The sequence below is a fragment of the Indicator indicator genome, chromosome 35, assembly GCF_027791375.1.
Source record: "Indicator indicator isolate 239-I01 chromosome 35, UM_Iind_1.1, whole genome shotgun sequence".
Classification (NCBI taxonomy): domain Eukaryota; kingdom Metazoa; phylum Chordata; class Aves; order Piciformes; family Indicatoridae; genus Indicator; species Indicator indicator.
The window spans coordinates 2,207,686-2,223,128 of NC_072044.1; positions in this window are offsets into that span (position 1 = coordinate 2,207,686).

Consider the following 15,443-nt stretch of genomic DNA (forward strand, 5'->3'; position numbering starts at 1 on the left):
CTCAGCACCACACCTCTGCAGCTTCGAAACACCTCTGGGGATGGGTGTTCCACCACCTCCCTGAGCAGCCTGTGCCAGGCTTTGAGAACCCTTTCAGGGAAGAATTTTCTTCTAATCTCCAACCTCAGCCTTCCCTGCTGCAACTTGAGGCCATTTCCTCTTGTCCTATCACTTATTACTAGGGAGAAGAGACCAACCCCCATGTTCTGTGAAGCTGGCCTGTTTGAGCACAAATTTTCTCAATGTTTGCTCCCTTCAGCTTGATTCCCTTATTATTCTGAGGCTGAATTCCTTGTGGATTCAACAAGTTGCTCTTTAAAATGGGCTTTGCTTCTGAGGGAAGGTAGCACTGTGTTTTCTTCAGCCTCCTGTGAATCATCTGTTCATCTTCCAGTTCCTCCTCCTGCCACTCACGGCTCAGCGTTTGATGCTGCTGATCTCTGGATGAATAGCTCTGACTCCCTACACGTGGGGTTGATTTCCTGCTTTCTCAGTTCTGCTCTGCCATCATAAGCAAGTCATTTCCTGCCTCCCCTTGCCTTTCTGCAAGGAAGGGGAGGAAATGCTGCTATTCTGAGAGCAAAACAATGAGGTGTTGGGATTGGCTGCAATGGAGAGCTGCCTGTGAGCTTGGGTGAGGAATGCTTGCCCACCTTCCTCACGGTCTCAATGCTTTTTTCCACTTTTGAATCATGGGGAAATATTTGCAAAGAGGCTTGGTGCAGGATGCAGAGGTTTCTTGGTCCAGCTCTGGAGTCCTCAACACAAGGACATAGACCTGGTGGAGCAGGTCTTAGAGCAGGGACAGAAAGATGATCAGAGGGCAGGAGAGCCTCCCCTGTGGGGACAGGCAGAGGGAGCTGGGTCTGCTCAGCCTGGAGAAGAGAAGGCAACAGGGAGACCTTAGAGCAGCTTTCCAGTACCTGAAGTGAACCTACAGAAAGGCTGGGGAGAGACTGTTAGAAGAGCTTTTAGTGACGGGACAGGGGCTGTCCTGTCTGAAACTGGAGCAGGGGAGATTTGGGTTGTGCATTAAGAAGGAGCTCTTCACAATGGCAGTGGTTGAATACTGGAACAGGTTGCCCAGAGAGGTGGTTGAGGCCCCATCCCTGGAGCCATTCAAGGTCAAATGATGTGGCCCTGGGCATCCTGATTTGGTTGGGGATGTCCCTGTTGACTGCAGTGGGGTTGGACAAGATGACCTTTCAGGGTCTCTTCCAACTGATGCAATCTGTGAATCATGAGAGCTGGGACTTCCCTGCTGCAAGCTCTGGAGCTCATCTCTGCTTTGTTAAGGCACTTGTTGCACTGTGCTGCACATTTGAGGAATCTGGTGTTTGATTTTTGTTATTTGTTCAGGCTCTGGCCCAGCAATGTCCTGCCCTGTCTCCATGGGGTTAGCAGGGTTTAAGGTATCTCCTCGCTTTGAAGCAGCTTTGCTTTTCACAGGAGTGGAAAACATCTCAACCAAAGCTGGGCACACAGACTCTGTGCTGGCATTCCTGCCATCTGATGTGTCCCTCTCTGTGCTTCCATCACATTCCTGGCATGCTCTGTCTGCCAGATCCCTCCTGACACCCCATTCATGCATGCATCACCCCCAGCTTGGTGGGCAGCCCTTCCAGCCACAGCAGTGGGGTGCAGGGACACAGGACACCCAGCACCCCCTTGGCAAACACAACCTGATCTAGAGCAGGGCCCAGGTTCCCCTTTTTGCCCATTCACCTTCTGACAGGGCAAGGACAGCAGTGTGTGCAGATTGCTCAGCAAGGTGGAAATGCCCATTAATTAAGGCAGGTAAAGACCTTTGGAGATTAAACTGAAGCACATAAAACTGCTTTAATTTTTTAGCTTCCCCATTTTCCCCCCAAAATGACAACAAATTAAGCAGTCAGCAGGACTTCAGTTTGATGAGTAGGAGATGAAAGTAGCAAATAGCTCCAACATTAATGGCTCTTCTACAAGGCTAAGTCACTAACCAGGGCTGCTGCTCTGCTCTGTCTGCTCCAGCCACAGCCACATCAGTGCTGGGAACAGAAAGGTTGTTATTATAATGACCTTGCTTCAAGATTTCCTGGAGAAATTTGTTCTGCTTTCCTATCTCCCAGTAACAAATGCATCTGCAGCCAGACCCTGCTTCTGAATGGATGCACTGCATTAGCAAATTATTGTAAGGCATGATTAATAGTCTTGTGACAAAGTTCCGTGTGGAGGGGGAAGATACACGCTGCTTTCAGGGGTTTGCCTTCAGAATCAGAAAGAAGTTCAGGGCAAAGAAGGAGAAGGCAAAGTCAAAAGGGCTTTGCTTTAAAAAGCACCACAAAACCCCAAGCCATCTGCATGTGAATGACTTCACTGCCAGGCCAGCCTCCGTGCTCAGGGACAAAAGAAGACGGAATTGAAAACAGAAGCTCGCCATCAACGAAACAAATCCACGTTCAACATCTTGTGCTCGCCCCAGCGCTTCCAGAGCAGCACCTTAACTTCACAGCCCTCCACAGCAGCGCTTGTACCGTCCCTGTTTTCATTAGCAACCTTTCAGATGCCTTCAATTACTTTTGAAGCAGAATGTCAGAAGGCAGCTTTCTATGAAATTGCTAAATATAACCTGAGTGCTGGAGGACACTCGACTGAGAGTCAATGCTGGAAGTCCTCCTGTGTTTGCCTGTTCCTAGATAAATATTCATTAAAAAAAAAGGAAAGCCCTGCTCAGCCAGAATCCCACCTGCTCCCTGCCTGGAAGAGCCAGGAAAAGCAAATGGCTATTGAAGGAAAGAAAATGTTGCTTACCCAAGTCAGCACAAACAAAGCAACTCCTGTTGGCTGCTGCTCCGGCTCCGCTCTGCGGGGATTAGAGCCCGCTCGGTGCTCACCGGCAGCAGGGAGGAGGAGGAGGAGATGATGATGATGATGATGGTGGTGATGGCTCTGCCGTGGTGGTAACCAGGCAGCACTTCACCGCCAGTGCATCGCCAGGAGCAGGAGCTGCCCGTGGGTGTGCTGGCACGGCGCGGGCACCTGGCAGCGCAGGGACGGGATCCCAGCGCTTCCCCAGCAGGAATTGGTTCAGCTGCTGCTGGGAGAAATGGAGCAGGGTATGTGTGTGGCAGTGGCTGCTCCTCACCGGTACCCAGCTTGGTGCTGAGATATTCCCGACTGGAATGCAAATAGGATTTGTCTGAATCAAACAAATGACTTCTTAGTATTACCGAGGGGAAAAAAAAAAAACCAAAACCAAACCAAAACACAAAAACCAACACCCCACCCCACCCCCTCCTCCCCCCAACCCATTCTCTTTTGCCTGACATTGGGAGTTCTGTGGGGACACAGTGTGAAGTAGGACTGGAGCAGGATAGGGTTTCCCATGGGATGCTCCAGCCCCTTCACCTCCTGCACTGGGAAGGTGATGCTCTCATTGTTAGGTGGCACAAAACTGTGGAGACAGAAATCATTCATTAATCTCCATGGCCCAGCCTTTTGGGCTGTTTGAAACCCCACAATGGCTCTGTTTTGACTTCCAAACCCTCTGTGTGTGCCTTCCCGAGAAGCACAGAGCAGGAACCATTGAGAATCCTTTGGAGCTTTTCTGTAGTGCAGGGTTTTTAGAGCTGGCAATAACAACTTTACTGACTGCACTGGCAGTTGATTTACACTGCCACCTAGAATAATGCATGGAAAAAGTGCAGATCATTGCAAAGTTTAGCTTTATATCAGGAGTAAATCAGCTCTGAGGCAACACTGGGAAAGCACATTGCTTTTTTTCCCCCCTGTATGGTTTTTTGCTTCAGTATCTGTGTTCTAAGGTGAGGGCTTCATGTCTTTGTTGGCCAGACTCCATCACTCTGAGCTCCAAAGTGTTTGGAATATGAAAGGGATCTACAGGAAGGCTGGGGAGGGACTGTGTAAAAGGGTTTGTGGTGATAGGATGAGGGGCAATGGTTTGAGACTGTAGCAGGGGAGATTTAGGCTGGACATCAGGAGGGAGTTCTGCACAATGAGAGTGATGAAATGCTAAAACAGATTGGCCAGGGCTGTGGTTGAGGCCCCATCCCTGGAGACATTCAAGGTCAAAGCTGATGGGGCCCTGAGCAACCTGGTTTGGTTGTGGAGATGCTGCCTGCAGAAAAATTGGACAAGATGAGCTTTAAGGGTCCCTTCCAACCTAATGCAGTCTGTGAATCTCTGATTTTGGTCTGGGAGAAATTTAGGGCAAAGATAATGACAAGGGCAACAAAGCTGGTGAGGGGTCTGGAGAACAGCTTTTATGAGGAGTGGTTGAGGGAACTGGGGTTGTTTAGACAAGGAGGCTGAAGGGAGACCTCATTGCTCTCTACCTCTCTACCTGAAGGAAGTTTGGAGTCAAGTGGGTGTTGGTCTCTTCTCCCAAGTAACTAGTGAGAGAATGAGAGGAAATGGCTTTAAGCTGCACCAGGAGAGGTTTGATAGGAAAAATTTCTTTACTGCAAGAGTGCTCAGGCATTGGAACAGGCTGCCCAGGGAGGTGATGGAGTCCCCATCCCAGGAAGTGTTCAAGAAACCTGTGGCTGTGGCACTTTGGGACATGGTTTAGTGGCCATGGAGGTACTGGGTTGGTGGTTGGACTCAATGATCTTAGAGGGCTTTGCCAACCTTAATGATTCTATGATTCTACAAATAAAAGGGAAGGCTTTACTGAGCTGCAGTCCTCAGGGTTCCTGAGTTGTCACTAGTTGTGTTGAAGAGGAGGTGGCTGTGATAAACCAGAGTGGGTAGGTGCTCCTCATCTTGCTCTTGGAGCACTTCTGTAACACCTTGTGAACGTCACAGAGAGAGCATGGCTGCAGCAGGGTGATGCTGGGGACAGTGACAGCTTGGAGAAGGAAGAAACTTGCCTGGAAAAAAGGCAGTGGGAGCCAGAGGGAAAAGCTGCCTTCTGTCCTCTGCTGTGGGAAGAAGCAGCGGAGATGGTGGCTCTCAACCTTGCCTGATGGAAATCTAGGACAGCAGGCAATTCAATTCAGGGACTTTTGCTGAGCTCTCAATGGGCTGGAGTGAAAATAGCAGCTGGTAACCAAAGACACTTGGAGCTCCTTTGTAACTGTGTGAATCAGGAGTGAGGAGGTGTGATGGAAACCAACGACGTGCAGAGTGCAGCAGCCCCTTTGCAGAGGTGTTAGGAAGGCACCATCAGCTTTGTCCCTCTGGGCTCTGCCATCAGAGGCACCCAAAGGAGATGCTCAGGAAAATCACCTCTGGTCTTTGATCCTGGCCCTGGGTGGTGTTCATCAGACAGTGCCAGAGAGCTTTGCCTTGGAAATGAATTAAATGGTGGAACTTAGCTCAGGTGTCCTGTGGTGAGAGAGGAGCTGGAGCACTTCTGGGGGTTTTTGCAAAGAAATTAGGAGAGAAAGTACCTCCTGCATATTAGCAGTGAGGGGGCAGCATCTGAGGAGGTGCATGCACAGGGAGTTTCAAGCAGAGAGGTTGTGAGATGTGACACCCTGAGTCTCAATATGAACTCGGGAAGTAAATACAAAGAACCACTGGTGGTAATCTCAGGGTTTTCCAGGAGCTTGACTCATGGGTTGGAAATCCTTGAGGCCTGACAGTACCAGGAAGAGAGTGAGCCCAGGGGTGGGACAGCTTTGGCAGTGCTTGTGCCCAGCTGCAGCATCTCTGGAATTCCCAGGCTGGTGCCAGCAGAGAGCACTGCAGCACAGCCAATGAAAACAACATGGCCTTTGGAGCAAAAATAAAGAAATAAGGACTTCTGTGAGCACTGCAGCTGGGATTTCTGAGCAGTTGGGGAGGGGGGAGAGAGGGAAAAGTGTTGTTCTGGATGAGCTCCTTGAAATAATGTGCAACTCAATAACCTGTCCCTCTCCAGTGGCATCAGTAAGTTGTATTTGTTTTCCTTCCTTGCCTGAAAGCAGACACTGAATGCAAAGCCAAGCAGGTTCCTTCATTTACAGCAGGATTGGGAAGGAGTTGCTGTGGAAGGAGATGCTGCTTCTGCACAGCCTGTGCTGGGGAGTGTTGCTCTTTTCTGCAAGCTCTGCTTTCCTAGATAAAATGGTTAAATTGGTAACTGAGTTACCCAAAGAACTTAGCTGCAGGTTTTGCAAGTTCTTCATAACCTGGTGACTGTGATCCTGGGAGCTAAGTGGTGACCGTTCATTTGCAAATGGTGAAGAGTCATGTAATTAGCTCCTGCTAGGCATGGTCTGTTAATTAAGTTGTTCAGTGGGACATTTGCTATACAGATTGATTATCTGTCCCTAAATAGTTCCAGCCAGCACATCTCTCCTTGCCATTGTTTTGATAGAAAATGTCCAGAGGAGGGCCACAAGGATGATCCAAGGCTGGAGCACCTCTGCTATGAGGACAGACTGAGGGAGCTGGGGATGTTCAGCCTGGAGGGGAGAAGACTCCAGAGGGACCTTAGAGCTGCCTTCCAATACCTGAAGAGATCCTACAGGGATGCTGCAGAGGGACTTCTTCATAGGGTGTGTAGAGACAGGACCAGGGGGAATGGTTTGAAGCTGAGGGAGAGGAGGGTTAGACTAGAGGTGAGGAAGAAGTTCTTCAGTATGAGGGTGGTGAGACTCTGGAATAGGCTGCCCAGGGAGGTTGTGGCTGCCTCCTCCTTGAGGCCAGGTTGGATAAGGCCCTGAGCAGCTGAGTCTAGTCAAGAGGTGTCCCTGCCCATGGTGGGGAGGTTGCAGTAGATGAGCTGTGAGATCCCTTCCAACTTAAGCCCCTCTGTGGTTCTATGATTTGATCATTCACCCAGGTGCTTGGCCATCCTCCTCCTGGTCTGCACAGTTCCTGCCATGCAGTGCATTTCCCATGTTGATAGTTCATCCTCAGAGTTGTCTAATAGGAAGTAACAACCAATTAGGAACCCAAAAGGGCCTTTCATTACCTTTTGGAAAAGATTAAGTGCTAATTATGTAGGTTTGAACAAATGTTTACTCAAGGGGTTAGTTTTGCATCCATAAAAAGCAAACCCAGGTAATTCTGTGCATCTGGGGAGGAGAGGCTCAGGGAATGGTGGTGTCTGCTGGCTGGTGGGGCATGGGAAGCCTTGGAAAAGTTCAACCTTCCCACCACTTGAGCCTGGAGAGCTGCAGAGGGAGAGACCATCCTTTAATGGCAAGCTGGAGATAACTGATGCAAAGTGCAGGCAGGGGCAGCCCTGCTCTGTGCTCTGCTCTGTTTTCTGTGTCCTTTGCACAGAATTGCTGTGGCTGCATCAAGGACTGCTCCTGGGCCACCTGACCTGGTGCTCTGGGGCTCTGCTCCCCAGCACTGCTGCTGCCCTTCATTCTTGGGCCCCAGCTGGCATCACCCTGGGAATTTTGGCCAGTGCAGGGCTGGGGCTGGGGCTGTTGTGGTTTTCAGCTTCACAGTGCCTCTGGCAGCACCCTCTGAAAGCCATCAGTGGCATCTGAAAGCCATCAGTGAGATGCCTGCTGCAAACAGAGTGGCCCCCTTGGATGGCAGGACACCTCCCTGCTAGGTGATGCTGATGGGGAGAAGATGAAAGCTATCAGTTGTTGCAGGAATGAAAGATAACAGCAGTCATAAAATTCAGGATTTCCAGAACAATTATTTTTACCCCATGTGGTGGCTGTTAAGAGCCAAAGCTATTAAGGCATTCCCAGTAAAAATAAACTTGCTTTCTTATTTATTTTTTTTTCCCAGTTAAAACATAAATCTTTCAGGATGCTGAAGTCTGGCTGAAAGGCTTCACCAAGAGCAATTTTTCATTGCTTATTTCTGTCTGCAGTAAATAATCAAGGAGATAAGAATTTAGCTTAGGGAAGAATCCAATTAGATTCTTCTGGGCTCATCTCATATAGGATTATGTGTGTTCCTGTTAAGATTTTTTTTTTCCTCTTGGGCCAGATAGAAGCTTCAAATCACTTTTTTTTTTTTTGCTCCCCCTTCCCTATTTCATCTGTGATTACAGGCACAAGAACAAGAAGGGGAAAAAAAAATCCCCTCCTGTAAGTGATACACCAACACCACCTCCTGATCTGCTCAGCACTCTGAGGACAGGAGGGCTAATTTCTGCAGGAGCAGGAGTGTTTGTTTTGCTTTTTGAGTGATGACAAGTGAGCAAACAAGATCTGAGCTTCACATCTGCTCCAAAGACTTCTCTTCCTCTCTGTAAGTAGCCAAAACATATCAGGAGTTGGTAAGACAACATGTCTGATGGATTTAGGCTTTTTTTTTTCATCAGCTTGCTGAGGAGTGGAAGCTAGATGACAAAACATTTCATAAGCAGGCAGAGAGTCCACCCTTTGGTGTGTGTGGGAGTGCTGATAAAAGCTGGCTTTGCCTGGAATTGGAAACTGCACTTTGGTAACCCTTGATTGGTGCTCTGTGATGTTGTCCTCATGTTTCCCATGAGCTCTGGCTGGCCATCAGCACCTGAAGTGTTCACTCTGCTCACCTAAGGCTAAGATGTCCAGAGAATCAGAGATTCATAGAGTGATTTGGGTTGGAAAGGACCTTAAAGATCAGCCAGTTCCAACCCCCTCCCATGGGCAGGGACACCTCCCACTAGAGCAGGTTGCTCAAGTCCTCATCCATCCTGGCCTTGAACACCTCCCTGGGCAACCTGTTCCAGTGTCTCCCCACCCTCACTGGAAAGAATTTCTTCCTCATCTCCAGTCTCAATCTCCCTTCTTCAAGCCCAAAGCCCTTGCATAAAGTCCCTCCCCAGCTCTCCTGTGACCCCCTTCAGGTACTGGAAAGCTGCCTTAAGGTCTCCCTGGAGTCTTCTCCAGGCTGAACAGTCACAACTCTTTCAGCCTGACCCCAGCTCTCATAGCCTGAGACATGGTTCAGGATGATTTCCTGAGGTGCCCTGGTCTGATGGTGTTTGGAGAGAATCTTACCTGCCTGCATCCTGCTAGGTTCAGGACCTTTGTTTCCTGACAAACGTGGGATGGCTGCTGGCAGCTGACTGCTCTGCTCTGACACAGGGAATACATCCAAACCTGTTCAGATAATCTTTTCTCTGTTCTGCTTGGAGAAAGGGCAGTTGTGGGTAAATGAAGCCCCTTGCAGGTGCTCTGTCATCTTCAGAAACACTGTGCAGCTGGTTACAGCAGCACTAAATCAAAACCTCTTCTTGTCAGAAGGAACCTTCCCACTTCCTTCCTCTGGAACTTGACAGGGTACAGGACAGATAATGGCTCTCTGGCTCAGGTGACCCTCTGGCTCCATCTCACCCATACTAAGTGGGTAATTGAGACAGTGACACAGCCTCTGTTATTTCCCTCCTCCCCAGAAGTCAAAGTTTTCTAAGCACATTAGAGAAGAAGGCTGGAATAGCAGAGTGAAAAAAGGGAGAGGTGACTCAAATAGGTGCTGGATACCCTTGGGATTTGGCATGCCAGGAGGGAAACACCACCAAAGGTGGTTGAGGACACAGAGCTGATGTGCCCAGGGAGCTGCTAGCTGCTGGCAGACAGAGGGGCACCCTCCTGGTTCACAACCTCTGTTCAGCCAAACCCTTTCTGCAGATGTGAATTTTGGGCAGGGCAGGTTTCTGGACACACAGCTCCTGCTCCTCACACAACCACAAAAGCACAGCACCTGCAGCCAGGGTGTGCCCTCTCCAGCACCTCCTCCAGCACCTCACAGGTCCCCTTGTGCCACATGGACAACGTGGGCTGTGAGGCAGTGATGAAAGAGATGCTTAGGTATCCATGCAGTGAAAATAATTATTTATTATTAAGGTCTGGAGTGAGACAAGCTCCCCAGGTGGCCACATGGAAGAAAGTGATTTTTGGGTCCATTTTTCCTCCCCCCCACAACATCCAATCTTTTGAAGTGCAATTGGCAGCAAGAGAGTGAATGACAATGATTTAGGGGACAGTGATGAACAGAGCCCCCAGAGTTTGAGTGGTGCAGGTGTGTTCCTTAGCCCAGCCCTTTGCCAAAGATTGTTCATAGGAAACCAGCTTAAAACCAGCATAAAAAGTGCTGCAGCTTCTCAAATCTGAGATTTATATTGATGGCTTTTGCAGCAGAGCCACCCTCCCTCCTCATAAAGCTGCACCTCAGCTCTGAGATGCCAGACAAGAGACCACCTGCCTTTCTCCTGATTTATTAGGAGAGTCATCTGGTGCCATTTGATTCCTCCCAGTATGAAACCATTCATTATTTATATGGCAAAGACCTAGAAATAGCTGTCAGGTGTCTGTTGTCAGGCTGGCAGTGGCGGGGGGGGGAGCGCAGGGTGTTCAGCGTGCAGGATGTGAAAGAGAAACTGCCCTGAGGCCACCTTAGAAGGAGCAAAAAGAGGAGACAAAATGTCCTTTCTATGGGAGATGCTGCTGAGGACCCCCATGCTGGCATGCAGGGTGCCAACATGCTGTCAGGAGATGCACGTCCTGCTTGCCACCACCCACATGCTCACCAACAGCTCTGCACAGCACAGAGAGGAACTGGAACTTCTTTGTTCTTTCTCCTTAAGCCAGTCTGTACGCTTTGAGCTCCACTGATCTTGTCTGTGAGGTCCTCCTGGGTTTGGTTTGTTTGGTAAACAGGTGTCTTGGCTGTGATCCTCATTGTTTTACAGAGAATCAGAGAGTGGTAGGGGTTGGAAGGGAGCTCTGGAGATCTAGTCCAAGCTCCTGCCAAAGCAGCATCACCCAGGGTAGGCCACACAGGAACACATCCAGATGGGTCTTGAAAGTCTCCAGAGAAGGAGAATCTGTGACCCCTCTGGGCAGCCTGCTCCAGGGCTCCTGCACCCTGACAGTAAAGAAGTTTCTCCTCAAGTTGAAGTGGAACTTCCTGGGTTCCAGTGTGTGTCCATTGCCTCTTGTCCTATGATAGGGCACCACTGGGAAGAGCCTGGCTCCTTCTTCCTGACACTCACCCTTCAGGTATTTGTTACCACCAATAAGATTCCCTCTCAGGCTTCTCTTCTCCAGACAGAACAGCCCCAGGTTCCTCATCCTTTTCTCCTCACAGAGATGTTCCAGTCCCTTCATCATCCTCACAGCCCTTTTAGCTGAATGAAGAATTGCAAGGTCCAACTTTCTGCCTTCACACACTTGATGGCAGAAGTTGGGACCTTAAAGTTTCATTTCAGGCTCTTGGTTCATAATAATCTCCCAGCCCAAACTGCAACAGAAGCTCTGAGCACCTCTGCCAAGGCTGAGGGGAAAGCACAAAGAGAGTTTCAGTATGAGAGGGTGATAGGACACCAGAGCTGCAGCAGCACAGGGTGAAGGTGGATTGAATATGGAAGCTTCATGGTTACAGCATCACATTTTGTAGTGTGCACGGGGGTGGTTTGATCTGTGCAGCTTTCTCCTGAGTTAACCAGATTTGGGGAGGGAAAAAAAAGAAAGGCAAAAGGACAGACAGGATGGGAGCTGGAAGGAGGCATGGGATTCAGAGCCAGGAAAATCAGGCTTCTTAGGAAAAGGTGGTCCTTCTGCAAGAGAAAGGCTGCTGTAGATGCAAATGCAGACTTGAAATCATCCTCACCATGTGTTTCCCTGAATTAAAGTGTTAATATTTGCTGCAGATAATTAATAGAGAAGCAGATGAACAGCAAAGACCAAGCTACTCCCTAGCAAAGCAGTTTCTCATTATTTTCTGTTGCCTTCCTACTCTGCTTAAAAAAATTTATCCAGTCCCATCTGATAGATGAGTGCAGCTTGCTGCCAGTGTAAGCAGCCAAGCAGTGAGTATCCTGGAGGATGTGGATGCCAGCTCCTCAGGGGACAAGAGGGACACTTGCCAAAAGCCAAATACTTTCCAGAACTTACTAATGAATTTGCAGAGATATCCCAAAATGCTGTCTCCAGGCATCTCATGGAACCACAGAATGGTTTGGGTTGGAAGAGACCTTAAAGATCATCTAGATCCAACCCTCCTGCCATGGGCAGGGACACCTCCTGCTAGACCAGGCCTGGAGATCATGTCTTGTGCAGAACAGCTGAGGGAACTGGGATTGTTCAGCCTGGAGAAAAGGAGGCTGTGTGGAGACCTCATTGTTCTCTTACAGCTCCCTGAAAGGAGGTTGGAGTGAGGTGGTGAGGTGGGGCTTGGTCTCTTCTCCCTTGTGTCAGGTGATAGAACAAGAGGAAATGTCCTCAAGCTGCACCATGAGAGGTTCAGGTTGGAGATCAGGAAGAATTTCTTTCCTGCAATGGTGGTCAGGCACTGAAACAGGCTGCCCAGGGAGGTGGTGGAGTCACCAGGAGAGGGTACCTGGGCACATGGTTTAGTGCCCATGGTGGTGTTGGGTTGATGATTGGACTCAATGACCTTAAATCTCTCTTCCAACCAAAACGATTCTGTGATCCTGTCATTAAAGATGTTCCTCTAACCAATAGCTGTCTGGAGCCCAGCACCTGCAGGAATGCCTTTCCCCTTCCTGTGCAGGTGGGGAGAGGTGATGGGACAGAGCTGCTGTAGCACAGGGAAGCAGACACAGAATTTTTGAATCCAAATTCCAGCATCCCACTGTGCCAGAGCCTGTGAGGTGTTTGGAAGGGGAGGCTCCTGCTGAATGTATTCACGTGTAAATAAAGAAATACTGTCCTCTGCCTTATGAATTTGTGAAAAGCTAAAGCAGAGAGGAAAGAGGCACTGCTGGGAAGAGGCTCTGCTCAGGTGGGTGACACAGGGCACCCCTGCCAGCACCTGGCATCTGCTGCCTTGCTGTTGGCTCTGCAGAGAGGCTGTGAATCTCTGCCCTCAGCTGCGAGTCTCTGCCCTCAGCTGTGACTATTCAGGCATCATTTTTTTTCCTGGGCTAAACAAACAACCCCAAATCTCATTCTCTCTCATTACCACAAACATTCAGCAGCAAGGCTTGCTTGCTTCCTCGCACTCCAGGCTGGGATGCACACATATGGATGGACGAATCCGTGTGGAAACTGTTGGAGGGCTCTTTCATGCCTCCTGTAATGACTATAACAGGGATCATTTCTTTTAATCGGCTGACAGCCCTGCAAGCTGTCAGCCACCACAGCACAGAGAACAAAGCATCTCCCTTGTGTTCCACTGGAAAGGTCTTAATGAAGCTCTGCCCATTTCTGAGAAGCCTACAAATCTTTGTGCTCCTTCCAGCACAGAGCTGTGTACAAAATACCTGAGCTACTCAGTCCCTCTCTTGGGTCTTGGCTAGGAAATGAATTGTTTTATTCAAAGTATTTTACCCCTCTCGCTCAGTTGTTCAGCTCTTTGCTAAAATTATCCTTTGAGTCATGGAGAGCTCTTTTAGACCCTTCCTCCTGGTTTATTTTTCCCTCCCTCAATGGTTTTTAATAATTAAATGTAATGGAGAAGCTTTGATTGGATTCCTCACTCAGCTGGTTAATTAGGTATATCTAAATAAGTTACCAAGTGTATTCCTTTGGACTCAATCCCTCTTCCTTTATCCAAACTAAAATCCACTGTTCTCCAGAGATTTCTTGTTTGAGAATTGACTGAAGGTAATTATTTCAGATAATTAAGATCACTAAGCAAAGTAATTTAATTTTCTTCCCTGCCTCTTCCTCCTTCCAAGAAATGTAAATGTCTGTGTAACACCTGATCAATAAAGAAAACCTTCTCAAAGGTTAAGTTGGCCAAGTCTGCTGGTGAGCATGGAGTGAAATCCAGCAGAGCTGTTTAGAGCAGTAATGAAATTGCCAATTGTATTAATTTCTTCCCCCAAATATTTATTTTATTTTGTTTTGTTTTGTTTTGGGTTTGTTTTGGTTTTCGTATTTGTGTTTGGTTTTGGCTTTTTTTTTTTTTTTTTTATTGTGTGGTTAGGGAAGTCTGGAAGAAGTCTGCACTAACCTTTTAGTTGGAACAGGAGAGGATTGTTTTGCTGTAAATCACAACATTTTCATGTTTAAAGCTGGAGAAGGGATGAAGTTGGGAACTCTTTGCTTTTGTGCTTGGTTCTGAGGCTGTGAGACAGGGACCTGCTTACCAACTGTGTTTTGTGTAACCAAAGAAACTGCAGAGCCTTGAGGTTTTTCTTTGTTCAGTGAGGTCTTGAGTCATTCCTGGTCTGGCCATTTTAATCCACTTTTTGTTTCTCTTGTCTTTTACAAATGTTTTTTCTTGTTTTAGCTGGATCCTCTCTGTGTCTTGAGTTGATTGTGAAGAGACTTGGGGATATTTGTGGAGGAAGCATCTTTTACAACTCCCTTTCCCTGTAACTCTCTGGTATCTTCAACTGCAGGTTCAGAAAGTGCTTAGTCTCTCATCAGTGTCTGGGTACAGAGAAGCAAAAAATAGCAACACTTAGTCCTAAGCAGCTTTTGGGATTTAAACTTTATTCAGTCCTGAATCCTGGGCTGTGCTTTAAGCTCAAACCTCATCTACAGCTGGGTCAAACCTTCCTGACCTGTTTAGCTTTGCCTTTTCCAAAAGCCTTGGGCTGTCTTGAAGAAGTTTTGCTCCTGCCTGTGCAGCCTTGTCCCCTGTGTGTAGGCAAGGAAGGGTCACTGGCAGAACAGATGAATCTCTGGTCTTGTTAGAGTGGGAAAATATCTCACTGCTGAAAAAGTCTGGGCTGGAGGAAATATTGGGGATGGAGGGTGGATTTAAAATGGATATTAGGAAGACTCTTCTTTTATAGTGAGGGTGGACAGACACTGGAACAAGTTACCCAGGGAGGTTGTGGATGCCCTCTCCCTGGAGGTGTTCAAGGTCAGGTTGGATGAGCAACCTAGGCTGATGGAAGGTGTCCCTACCCATGGGAGAGGGTTGGAACTAGATCTTTAAGGTCCCTTCCAACCCAAACCATCCTAAGAATCTATGTGTCTGCATGGCTCTAAAGATCACTTCAGCTCAGAGAAGACAGACTCCCTGCTTGTGTGGTTACCTTGAACTGCTTTGGCTTCTCTTTCTGGGGTCTAATGGAAGCCATTGCTGTTTTTAAGGTCATTTGTAATACGATGCATACTCTGGAGAAGCAAAAGTTCTGGAGCCACTTAAATGTGGCTTTGTAGAAAGGACAGATCCTGGACAGTGTGTCCAGGTCTCTAACAAGCACCTGCAGAGTGTTTGGGAACGCTGGCTTCTTTCCACAGCACCAACCTTCCCACCTGTTAATTTCCAAAGCTCAGCTCAGGTATTTCAGCTCCAGCCGTGTGCTAATGACTGCTCACTTTTATCAGAGCTTCCTGGGGAGCATTCATTACAATTTCTGTTTTACAAGGGCCACTCACTGAAGTGCACAAACACTTCAGCAACCTGTCAGTGCTGGGCTTTGAAGCCAGCGCAGAGGTGAGCACCGAAGATCTGCTATCTTAATTAGTACAAGAGGTTACAGAGATGTTAATACCTGATCTTGCAGGGCTGACAGAAAGGATTAAAGGTTGTGGAATCAGCAGCCTGTAAAACAGGGTTCTGGGCACCACTCTTCCTTCTGAGCTCAAGTTAGCAGATTGTGGCTTTGCTTGCTTGGGTGAATGTGCTTG